Raw genomic sequence first — 12364 nt, 5'->3', positions numbered from 1 at the left:
TATATCACTCCAAATGCACATGCCCCACACCATTACAGAGCCTCCACAAGCTTGAACAGTCCCCTACTGACATGCAGGCTCCATGGATTCATGAGGTTGTCTCCATACTCATAAAAGTCCATCTGCTTGATACAATTTGAAATGAGACTCGGTCGACCAGTCAACATGTTTCCAGTCATCAACACTCCTATGTCAGTGCTGACGGGCCCAGGCAAAGCATAAAGCTTTGTGTTGTGCAGTCATGAGTGGGCCTTTGGCTCCAAAAGCTCATATCGATGATGTTTCATTGAATGGTTCACATGCTCACACTTGTTGATGACCAAGCATTGAAATCTGCAGAAATCTGGAGAAGGTTTGCACTTCTGTCATGTTGAATGATTGTCTTCAGTTGTCATTGGTCCCAGTCTTGTAGGATCTTTTTTCGGCCGCAGTGATGTCAGATATTTGATGTTTCATCAGATTCCTGACATTCACGGTACACTCATTACATGGGCATACAGAAAAATCCCCGCTTCATCCCTAGCTTGGAGATGCTGCGCCGACTATAACACCACGTTCAAACTCATTTAAATATTGATAACCTGCCATTGTAGCAACAGTAACTGATGTAACAACTGCAGCAGACACTTCTTGTTTGTTCATTTGTTGTCCTTGGTGTTGACGTACTGGCTGAAAAAATAGAGGTTGGATGTTCAACTACTGTCTACTGTAAATGATGTAGCCAACAGATGCACCGTTGTGTTTCACAGTACTTTAATTTCACTGTTCACAACCCCCCAATATTACACAGTTGTATGGCCAGTTCACTATTGTTTAACTTTAGATAAGCCTCATTAATAGTTTTGCAGGCGAACATCCACATACTGCTACAATAGTTTACTGTTGAACATCTATGAGCAGTAAAGAACATAACCACATAATTCACAGTTCTTTCGGTATAATCAGGTACATATGGAACAGACACTATCATTGTTTTAACACATGGCCTATTTGTGTTACACTTCATTCACAGTTACATTGATGCATTGTTGTTGTTCTAACCAACACAAGTTTCTTGTCTGAAACTCAGCCATGGACTGACTGTCTGATGACCAAAACTTGGGCCCTTATATATCCTCACAATAATAGGTGCTGAAACTACACATCATTCAGAATTAAATTTACAGAAATTACAATTAAAACTTAACTCATTAAATTAACTGAATACATTGAAAAATTGGTTCTTTTTAACAGTTCCTTCTACTACAAGATTTAGGCTGAATTATTTGTTTAAATGATGAAATTAGCATATATCGTTATGCAAAAAATACTTTTGATAAAACTGTTAATTACTTTGGAATTAATTAAGGGCTGGCTTTGCTAACAAAATAGATCCTTTAAAAATACAATTAATTGTTCCTCCAAATGTTTATAATTAGTACAGAACTTATATTTGTTTATACATCAACAATAGAATTTAAGTTATGAAACAATTACTGGTTTCATCGTATAACAAAAGATACTAACTATGCACAATTGAAATAAATTAGAAAATCAAAAAACTAAATACAAAATTAGATCTGGTGTTATATACTTTGAAACTGAGGGCCAACCTTTCTCTTTTATGAAAATGCAAATTATTGTCATGTATGTTAATGATACTTAGTTAAAAGTGAAAAAAATTAAGGCTAAGGAGACAGATGGAAAAACAAGAGGGGAACAAAAAATATCCCAGCTTGCTTCATCGCAACTGTTGTCTTATATAGCCACTGCTGGCCACAGCGCTGTATTCTGCCTGTTTACATATCTCTGCATTTGAATATGCATGCCTATACTAGTTTATTTGGAGCTTCAGTGTATATTCAATGAGTGATGGTATCACATGATGATGTTACATGGAAATTTAAATTATATATGTTGGATAGAAGTTTTGGTTTTCAGCAACAATGACGATACTATTATGGAAAGGACAACAGTTAATGGCAGCAGCAGTTGTTCACAGTCCCACAACTGAGGCAATAAATTGCCAAAGGCCACCAAGCACTCATGGAAACATGACAACGATGTCACAAGTAAACTCGAGATTGCAGCAATCAGCATGAGAAGTAGACATCAGTTTTTTACATCAGACACGTCCCTACCTAACAGGGCCAGGAGTACTAGTTACGACAAACACTGTTGTGTTGGTTTCATGCACATTTTGGGAATCAAGCATGTAAATGTTCCACACCATGTAGTTGCTCAAATGCTAGGTGCAACATTGAAATAGGCACCATGGCTCATGAAACATAAAAAATGTGTCACTACTACAGTTGGATTGATCAAACAAGTTTAGCCTGACCTATGCAGGACCTCTCTAGACTGTATGTCCTAGATAATATATCAAACCAGGATTTTTTTTATTGACAGTGACACTGAGATGTGTACCCTCCCCAACACAGCATCTCAACCAGAGAATTTGGATGCCACCACCAATAACACACACTTCAAAGTATATGTAATAGTTCCACATAGTGGACCTCCCATTGCATGAAGCTATCATCCAGCATTTCACAACTGTGGACATAAATGAGTCGATATTCAGTACTGATTTTTTAAGACCGTTCCACTTCACTCCTGACCTAGCAAATGGCAAATTTCAGTACGCTATCAGTGGAGAGTAAGTGACAGGCAAGATCTGCAGACCATTTACACACACATGTATATGGTATGGAGATTCTGGAATGACAACTGAGAAACAATTCAAGAATACTTACTGTTCTTTGAAATCGAATTTAGATGCCATAAGTAAGAAGTATGATGATGAAAACCAAGAAAAAGAAAATTATGCAATGAAAACCAAGCTGCAGCATCCATCCTGCCCACCTGCAATATTGGCGTCCTGCATGACAGAACACAGATGCAGGAAGCCTTCATCACAGTGAGTGAAACGAAACCAGATGTTTATGGTATGACCGAGGCCACTACCAGAGATGAAAGCACGGCCCCATGTCTCAGCCAACAACTGATAGGGCCCATTACCTGAACACCACAGATCGAAAGGAGTGCCATCGTGATCAACAAGTGGACTATTTTTCCATGCCACTCACGTGATCAAAAATAGTCCCAGAAGATCCATCTGCTAACTAGAATTATAAGCCGGTGCATTGCCAATCAGAAGGCAGTTTGACATGTGGCATGGAATTATAGGGATCTGCCATCCCAACCACAACACCCTCGTGCCTTGTCTGCAAATAGTCCCGGATCATCAGGAGTGGTAGCTTTAGACTGTGACTCAAGAGTGTCATGTAACAGTGATCTGTCCTCCCTGGAGAGCTTTGTGGTAATGCTGTGCCAACCACTCTCTAGTAATTTTGTTTGTGTCTTTTCTTTGGTGGACTTACTCGAGTGAGAGACTTGTGAGGAAAACATTTTATTTTTTTATCATTCTGTTATAAGATCTGAATTGGGGTCTACACTTTGCTCCTTGCCTAAATTTTGTTTTGTTTTGACTACTTTGTTGTCATCAGCAACGTTATTATTTATTGGTCTTTCCCAATAAAAACAAATTGAGGAATATCATTCACTTTTTCTCTCTGCTACTACAGATATGGCAGTCGTGACGGGTAGGTTTTGTTCAATATTCACATGTCTTCCCAGTCATTTTCTCTATGGCAGACAGTATTCCAGGTTTAGATGAACCTTCAGCATGAGTCATAGCACTGTTAAGAACACATGCAACAAACAAATGAGCTCATTATGCAGTGATTACAGACAATGTTCTCCCCACCCTCAGAGGTTCCAGCTCATAAGTCACAGTCAGACTCCTCTCTGATACAGTTCTGTGCCACTGGCCCACGTTTCCCAAGTTCGACAAAACTCCTGAGCCATAGTAAAACTACCTGACCATGTGGAACAACATTTCCTTGCACATAATGTCACTAGTGACATACAATGTCACATGTTTTTTCTTGTCAATTTGGGCCCTGACATTTGTCATCTGTTGAAGCAATTACATCCAAACGAGGAGTCCATACTCTCTCCTATGAGGCACTGATGTTTAGCTTGTTGGATTGTTTTGACTCCTAGGTACACAATCTTCTGTTGCCAAAATGTCCCAACACAGTCGAACAGGGAATGGATTGCTACTCTTCAAGGTCTTTCCCGTGACTGTCATTTCTTCTGTGTGAACCCTCACCTGCAGGCAGTCATATGGTTTGGCACTCATTTGGGATATGATTCTTGTCCATGCCCCAGACAACTTCCAGCAAGCAGGTCTTTTGAAACTGAAAGATCTCTCCTTGGAATTTTTCAATTATTTGCACACATGAAGAGTCAATTTGCTCATCTGCCACACTCCAATCGCCATCACAACTCTTTCCTGCCTGCCCATCATGCAGCCATACATCACAATGACAGTGGCTGTGCCAGGGATATTCCACGGAGGTTGTGACCACCCTCTTGGTCCATGTTGTTAGTCCCCACCTTCAGCCACAAAAGCAACATTTGCCCTCATGTAGCCAATGTTTTGTTACACATCGATGACGAGACAATCATTCCCAGAGGGTGACCTGCTCAGTCTGTGGGATGCAGGGTCATAAGGCCAAAGTCTGCCAGTTGTCAATGTTGATGGATGTGGACCACACTACATTAAACCCTCCACAATCTGTAGGGGATGAGTCAGACCAAACTCCACCAGTTTTGTTTGTACGGTCAGTTTTTCCACACACAGTAGCAGCTATCACTCTGACAGCACAGGTAAACAGCACTCCTTATCCACCATCATTGACTGTTACTGACGCTGCCAGTTGGGATCGCTATCGCTTTGTTCATTCACAATTGCTCTGAAGAGTTACAGCAATTATATCATCCAACAACAGGGGTGGTTCTCAGCGAGGATCCAATATCTGACAAATGATGTCACGGCAGGCATTTTGGTCCTTACCGCCTATGAGGCCACCCACTTGTTAGGGATGGACCTCTTCCACCTAGGCATCGAGCTACATGATTCTGCACCTGCTATCAAGTCCTTGTCTTTGGACACTCAGTTGCAAGAGCTTCTGCACTCATTCTCAGACATCTTTTCCGATGCCTCTCCAGGGGTCTCTGGGTTCCACATCCAACTCCTCCCCTCAGTGGTCCCGAAGTTCCACAAAGCCCGTCCAGTACCGTTCGCACTCTGCAATAAGCTGGAACTGGTGCTTCATCACCTGGAAGATGAAAGAGTGCACCATAGTCACTGGGCTTCACTTATTGTCATCATCATCATCATCATCATCATTAAAAAGCCGAACTGGTCTCTTTGAGTTTGTAGGGATTTTAAAGCCACGGTCAATAGCAATCTGTTATTGGCGCCTAACCCGTATCAAGGGTTGAGGATATTCTGTCAAAACTGGTGGACAGAAAAGTATTTGCCAAGATTGATCTTCATGATGCCTACCTCCAGCTGCCCTCAGACAAGATATCAAGTCTATCCTGGTCATCAATATTCCTTTTGGGCTTTCTTGTTACAACCGGCTTCCGTTCAGGGTCACAGATGCCCTTGCCACTTTTCAGTGCTATTGGGAGATGTGGACCAGAGACATTTTTGGGACAGCAAACTAGCTTTATGACATATTAGATGCTGGTGGTACCAGCCACAAACTTGCATGGAACCTACATGCACTCTTCAGCATTCTGCAGGATGCTCGCTTACATTGCAAACAAGGAAAAATGTCATTTTTTGTGCCTCATGTAACCTGCCTCATCATGTCTTCAGCACCACAGGTATTTGTCCAATGCTGCAATACATCATGACACCTCACAGCTCACATCCATCCATGGACAGCTGAATTACTATAGGCATTTTATTCCCCACTCTGCAGCTCTGGCAGAACCGCTTCACCACCTTCTTTGCAAAATTACTTCATGGGAATGGTCTCTGGCTTGTGATCAGGTTTTCAAATGTCTGAAATCAGCCCTCCTTAAGCCAGTGTGCCTTCTCCCATATGACCCCTACAAGCCTCTCACCTGGGCTGTGGATGTATTGGATTATGTATTGGGGGCCATCTTGTCTCACATTGTTGATGGCACTGAATGGCTGATTGCCTTTGTCTCCAAAACTCTCTCATCCACACAGAACAATTATAGCCCAATCAAGGAGGAGGCCTTAACCATCATTTTCGGGTTTAAAGCGCTCCACAACTTCATCTATGGCAGCCACTCCACATTGTTCATGGACCACATGCCCTTGGTCTGCCTGTTTGATGCCACTTCAGCCATTCTTATGAGGACTGCTCACCACCTTCAGTGGGATAATGATCGCTGGCAGGTTGTGCTGCTGCCCTCCCTGCACCAGCAAGAATTGAAGCCCCTGCATGTTGGACACTGGGGTATTGTCCTCACTAAACACCTCACCTGCCAACATGTTTATTGGAGAGGGATGGATCCCACCAGCACTCGCGTGGTAACATAAGGTACCATGAGTCAAAGTCAACAATTGGCACCTGCTCACCCCCTTGGCACCTGACCACTTCCCCTTGGTCCCACTTATACCTGGATTTCATGTGCCCGTTCCTTGGTCCCTCCTGACTCATCCTCAAGGACATATGTCTCCCACATAACCTCATCAGCCACAAGTACCATCCACACTCTCTCCCACATCTTTGACATTGAGGGACTTCTGAAAACAACTGTGACCAACAATGGTCCTCAGTTTGTCTGCTGAATTCACTTGCTTCTGTGCTACCTCCAGCATCCAGTTTGTCCATACGGTGCTGTTTCATCCTTCATCAAATGGTCTAGCAGAAAGATTTGTCCACACATTTAAGACATGGATGGCCAAACTGCATCAGCAGCACACCCTGGATGACACTCTCATATTTTTCTTTCGACGTACTTGTCCACAGTCCAGTATGTGTCACCCCAGTGGAAAAACTTCATGGAAACCTTCACCAATCGCCCCTGTCCATCTTGTTCTCACTTTCTGCCCCGCCCAGCTCAGCAATGTTCTAACCACTCTTGTTTTTCACTGCAGGATCCAGTTCGGGCAACAGTGTTCACCAGGAACCGTCTTCAGTGGGGCCCGACCATGATCTCCAATCTCCTCGGCTGTGCCACAGCAACTGTCACCCTCGAAGATGGCATGGTGTGCCAGAAGCACAGCAACCAGCTCCACCTCTGGCATGCTTTGGGGGCAGCTCCTAAACCACCTTGTCTTCCACTCAGTCTCAGGGATGATCGCTTTCTGCCTTCCAGTCCAGTGCTGCTGCTATTGTCACCACGTACAGCAAGGCCAGTGGATCCTCCTGCTCCTGGCACTATGCCTATTGCGGTGGATCTAGTACCTGTTGCCACCTGAAATTGTGGTCACTGGCTGATCTGAGACCCGAGGTTGAGATGAGCTTTCACCTTACCCCAGGAGAGGGGGGGGGGGGGGCAAGGAGGAGGGAGGAAGAGGACTGCAGTGTCCATCCCATCTGCATGCAGCATCATTATCCCATATGACAGAACAGAGATGTGGGATGCCTTCATCACAGCGAGTGAAACCAAAGCAGATGTTTACAGTATGGCTGAGGCCACAGCCAGAGATAAAAACACAGCCTCATGTTTCAGTCAACTGCCACCAGGGCCCATTACCCATGCTCCGCAGATTGACAGCAGCACCACAGGTTGCAATCAACTAGCCAACTATTTTCCTACACCACTCACATGATCAAAAATAGTCCTAGAAGATTCATCCACCAGACAGCCTTATAAGCCAGTGCACTGCTGGCCAGAAGGCAGTTTGACACGCCACCTGGATTTGTCTGCTGGTAGTCCTGGATCGTCAGGAGTGATGGAGATAATGATGATGATGCTTGGTTTGTGGGGCGCTAAACTGCGTGGTTATCAGCACCCGTACAAATTCCCAACCTTTGCTCAGTCCAAACCTGTCACTTGCATGAATGATGATGAAATGAGGAGGAAAACACAAATACCCAGTCATCTTGAGGCAAGGGAAAATCCTCGACCCTGCTGGGAATCGAACCTGGGACCCCCGTGCTCGGGAAGCGAGAATGCGACCGCGAGACCACGAGCTGCAGACTCATCAAGAGTGGTAGCTTTGGACTGTGACTCAAGAGTGTCTTGTAACAGAGATATGGCCTCCCTGGACAGCTTTGTGGTAATGCTGTGCCAGCCACTCTCTAGTAGCTTTGTTTCCATATTTTCTTTGGTGGACTTTCTTGAGTGAGAGACTTGTAAGGAAAACATTTTATTTTCTTATTCTTCTGTTATAAGACCCATAGTGGGATCCATACTTAGTTTCTTCTGTAAATTGTGTTTTGTATTAACTGTTTTGTCAACATCAGCAATTTTCTTGTTTATTGGTTTTTCCCAATAAAAACAAATTGAGGAATTTTGTTTGTGTCTCTGGTACCACAGATATAGCACAAGGTTCACAGTACAAATTTTCTTCCAAGGCAAGGGAACGTCTCCAAAAATGAAACAGTGAGGGCCATGCGCAATCTTAAACAGTGCCTGAGCACCCTCACACACACAAATGTAGTAATGGTCAATATTCCAAATCACTGTGACCTTGTAAGGTGGTCATGTGTTAATATAGAAATAAAAAGTTGAAACAATCAGAATGCAAAAATTTGCAGACGTTTTAAAAATGTGAAATGTGTTGATCTAATCAATACTGGACATAGATTCCAGACACAACACGGACTTCACCCAAATGGCTCAAATGGCTTTGAGCACTATGGGACTTAACTGCTCAGGCCATCAGTCCCCTAGAACTTAAAACTACTTAAACCTAACTAACCTAAGGTTATCACACACATCCATGCCTGAGGCAGGATTTGAACCTGCGACCATAGCGGTTGCGCGGTTCCAGACTGTAGCGCCTAGAACCGCTTGGCCACTCTGGCCGGCTCACCCAAATGGCTTGGGGAAAGAATATCTGACAAACCTGATAACCAAGGAAATAAAAAAACCACCAAAATAAATTAAAAACCAAAATAATAATTGCACTGCCATCACCAGACTCCATAACGAAAGCACTGCAAAAAGAAGTAAAAGCATTAGAACCATCACCAGCACCAGCAAAGCATGTAAATAAGGACAAAGCATAAACAGAAAGAACAGTGAACAGCGATTTGAACAACAAGAGAACTACAATCCCGCACCATCCAAATATTATTTTAGATGAAAACGAGAAAAACGAAAAGACTCCAAGTTCACAAGAAAGTACAACAGTAGTGACAAAATCAACATGGAAGTGTCAGAAATGCATCACTGTCAACAACAACAACATTAGCAGCAGCACCAATAGCAGCAACAAGCAACTCACCGCAACCCAACGTACAGTGAACGAAACTTGTCCTTCTCAAGCATTGTTGGTATCTCACCTGGACACGGGAAGGAATATGACAGATCAAAATTTAATAAAACTTTAGCAGTTCTCATCCTAGTCACCTGCAGATTTTAAGCCTAAATATTCAGTGCATTATAAATAAATCACTAGGACTTGATGTAGCAATGAATGGTTCAAACATTCACGGCATGTGCATCATGGAGCACTGGTGCAGAAGTTTTGAACTAAGTATCATTAATATTCATCCACATAAGTTGGCTAGTCAGTATTCTAGCGAAAATGCCAAAAACGGAGGTATATGTATCTTTACTAAATCAGGTATCAGGTACAAAAGAAGGTGTGAAGCTGAATCATTGAGCGTGGAAAATAATTTTGAAGCAGCAGCTATACAGTTGTATGAAATACAGGGAAAAGTCATAGTCATAGCAATATACAGACCGCCTACTAGGGATGCAGACATATTCATTAATCAGTTAGAAACACTGCTTAACATTCTTTTTACTGAAAGAGTCACTGTAGTTGTCTGTGGGGATTTCAACATAAATCTTAGGAATGGAAGGCTAAAAAATCAATTCCTAAATCTATTATGTGGTTTCAATCTGTTTCCACACATACACGAACCCATAAGAATAACATATAATACAAACAATTTTATAGATAATATATTTTCAAATATATGATCCACAGAAGTAGAAGTAACAAATACTGATTTGGGATTATCAGACCATAATGCTCTTGTCCTCAGAATTCCTTAAATGCCAATGCAAGGAAAAAAGTGTACTTCACATATAAAAGAAAATTTTCCACTGAAAACTGTGTAGAATTTACAAATATCCTAACTAGTGAGCCCTGGGCAGAAGTGCTGTCCCTATCAAATATGAATGATGCATATAACACTTTTTCTTCAGTTTTCATGGAAATTTCAAAATGTACTTTCCAAAGAAGCTGTCAAGAATCACATCACATCACAATACAAATCCAAGTTCTCGGATCACAGATGGCATCAAAACTTCTTGTGGAACTCTAAAGAGACTAAATTCAAAATTGAAGACATCTACAAATCCACAGTTCATAGAATATGTTAAGAATTACAAGAGGGCATATCAAAAAGTAACTGCCAAGACAAAATTTATGAGTAATGACAACTTAATAAGACAGTCTGATAACAAATCAAAAGCCATATGGGGTATTGTGAAGACTGAAACAGGAAAGAGATGTGAAGACCAGGATATCATTCTCAAAAACACAGAAAATGTCAGTATTAAAAAACAAAATTTGCCAAACTACATTAACAATTATTTCATAAATGCGACAACTTTATTATGCTCAAAATTTACAAACTAAGAAAAACCTGAGTTTCCAAAAGCTGCTTGCAACATGAGTATAGATCCAACAGATGAACATGAAGTGTTCAAAGTAATAAAAAGCTTGAAACCTAAAATGTCAACAGGAGTTGATGAGGTGCCTGTTTATATCATAACAATGACAGCTGCACAAATCGCACGGCCCTTGGCATACATAGTCAACTCATCATTTAGTGAAGGAGTGTTTCTGGAAAAGATGACAATGTCAAATATGAAGCCATTATTCAAAAACAGAAGCATAAGGTAGAAAAACTATTGGTCAATATCCCTCCTTCCAGTATTTTCCAAAATAACAGAAAATTAATTAAGCACAGAATCAACAAATATCTAAATGACCATAAGTTACTAAATAGAAATCAGCATGGCTTCCAGACAGGTAAAAATACAGAAACAGCTCTAATGTGCTACACTGAACAAATAATCAAAAATCTAGAAAAAGACAACAGCATAATCTTGGCATTCTTTTAGAAAAACTGAAAGCATTACGTATTCATAGGACAGGGAAAAGTGGTTTAAATCATACTTACAAAACAGAACACAGATTGTAGGACTGATGTCAGATTACTCCAACCACAAAATTAATTTAGTATCAGATGCAAAAAAAGTCGAAATAGGAGTGCCGCAGGCAGTATTCTAGGTCCCTTATTGTTGCTTGTCGACATAAATGACTTTCACACCTCAGATGGAGCAGCAAAGGCCATACTATTCACAGATGACACTAGTGTGAGAATAGGTGCACCAAAGAAAATGCTGCAAATAAATACTGATCAAGTAATAAATAATGTCCACACTTGGTTCAATGCAAACCAGTTGACATTAAATGCAAATAAAACAAATTATATGCAGTTTGAGAAAATATGTCAATATGTAAATCTTGATCTGTTGTTGGGTGACAAGGCCATAGACAGAGTGGCATCAACAAAACTGTGAGGAATTGACGTAGATTAAAATCTGAATTTTAATGATCATGTAATGAAACTTGTGCAGGAACTTAACTTAGCCTGTTTTGCTCTTAGAATTATTGCAAATGTCTGTACTGAAGAGGGTGCCATGATGGCATATTTTGGCTATTTTCAGTCTCTTGCAACATAAGGAGTAATATTTTGGGGTTCCACCACTTGCTGTCTCAAACAAATCTTCCTGTTACAGAAGAGGACTATGAAATAACAACACACAGTCATACACAGACACAATGCAAACCCTTATTCAACAAGCTTAAAGTTTTAACAATACCTTTCTTATATATGTACAAATGTGTTTTATAAGTTAGGGCCTACCTTGCAGATTTTCAGATAAATGCCGACTTGCATAACTACAATACTCAAAATAGCACAGCAGTCCATACTCAGCGAACAAAACAAACACACACACAGAGCCATGTGATCCATATTGGTACAAAACTCTACAACATACTGCCAGCCAACATCAGAAAGTTAGAAGATGAAAACTGATTTAGAGAAAGACTTTCTACTTGAACAATGTTTTTACTCAGTAAGTGACTATTTAGGCCGATAAATAATTCTGATAATGTTTATATTAAGGCAAAACTGAGAACACTGTCTTTCATCCCCTAAAGTTTCTGTTAATTTTGTATATCTGATGGACAGATGCTGAGTGTGCTAAAATCTGTACTGAATTATTGTAGTGAATATAAGGGCTTCCTGTTTAGGGAAGACGAAAGTAAAGCCTTAGGGCAAATAGA

General features: G+C 41.2%; 1 protein-coding gene across 1 annotated transcript in view; it reads right to left on the bottom strand.

Annotated features, from left to right (window-relative positions):
- The window catches only part of LOC126163039 (esterase E4-like), a 92771-nt gene that overhangs the window by 58403 nt on the left and 22004 nt on the right, over positions 1–12364 (bottom strand). The gene's annotated exons all lie outside the window — the stretch shown is intronic.

Source organism: Schistocerca cancellata, chromosome 2 (assembly GCF_023864275.1).
Source record: "Schistocerca cancellata isolate TAMUIC-IGC-003103 chromosome 2, iqSchCanc2.1, whole genome shotgun sequence".
NCBI lineage: Eukaryota > Metazoa > Arthropoda > Insecta > Orthoptera > Acrididae > Schistocerca > Schistocerca cancellata.
The sequence above is the reverse complement of the archived record's forward strand: the minus strand, read 5'-3'. Positions and strand labels throughout refer to the sequence as shown.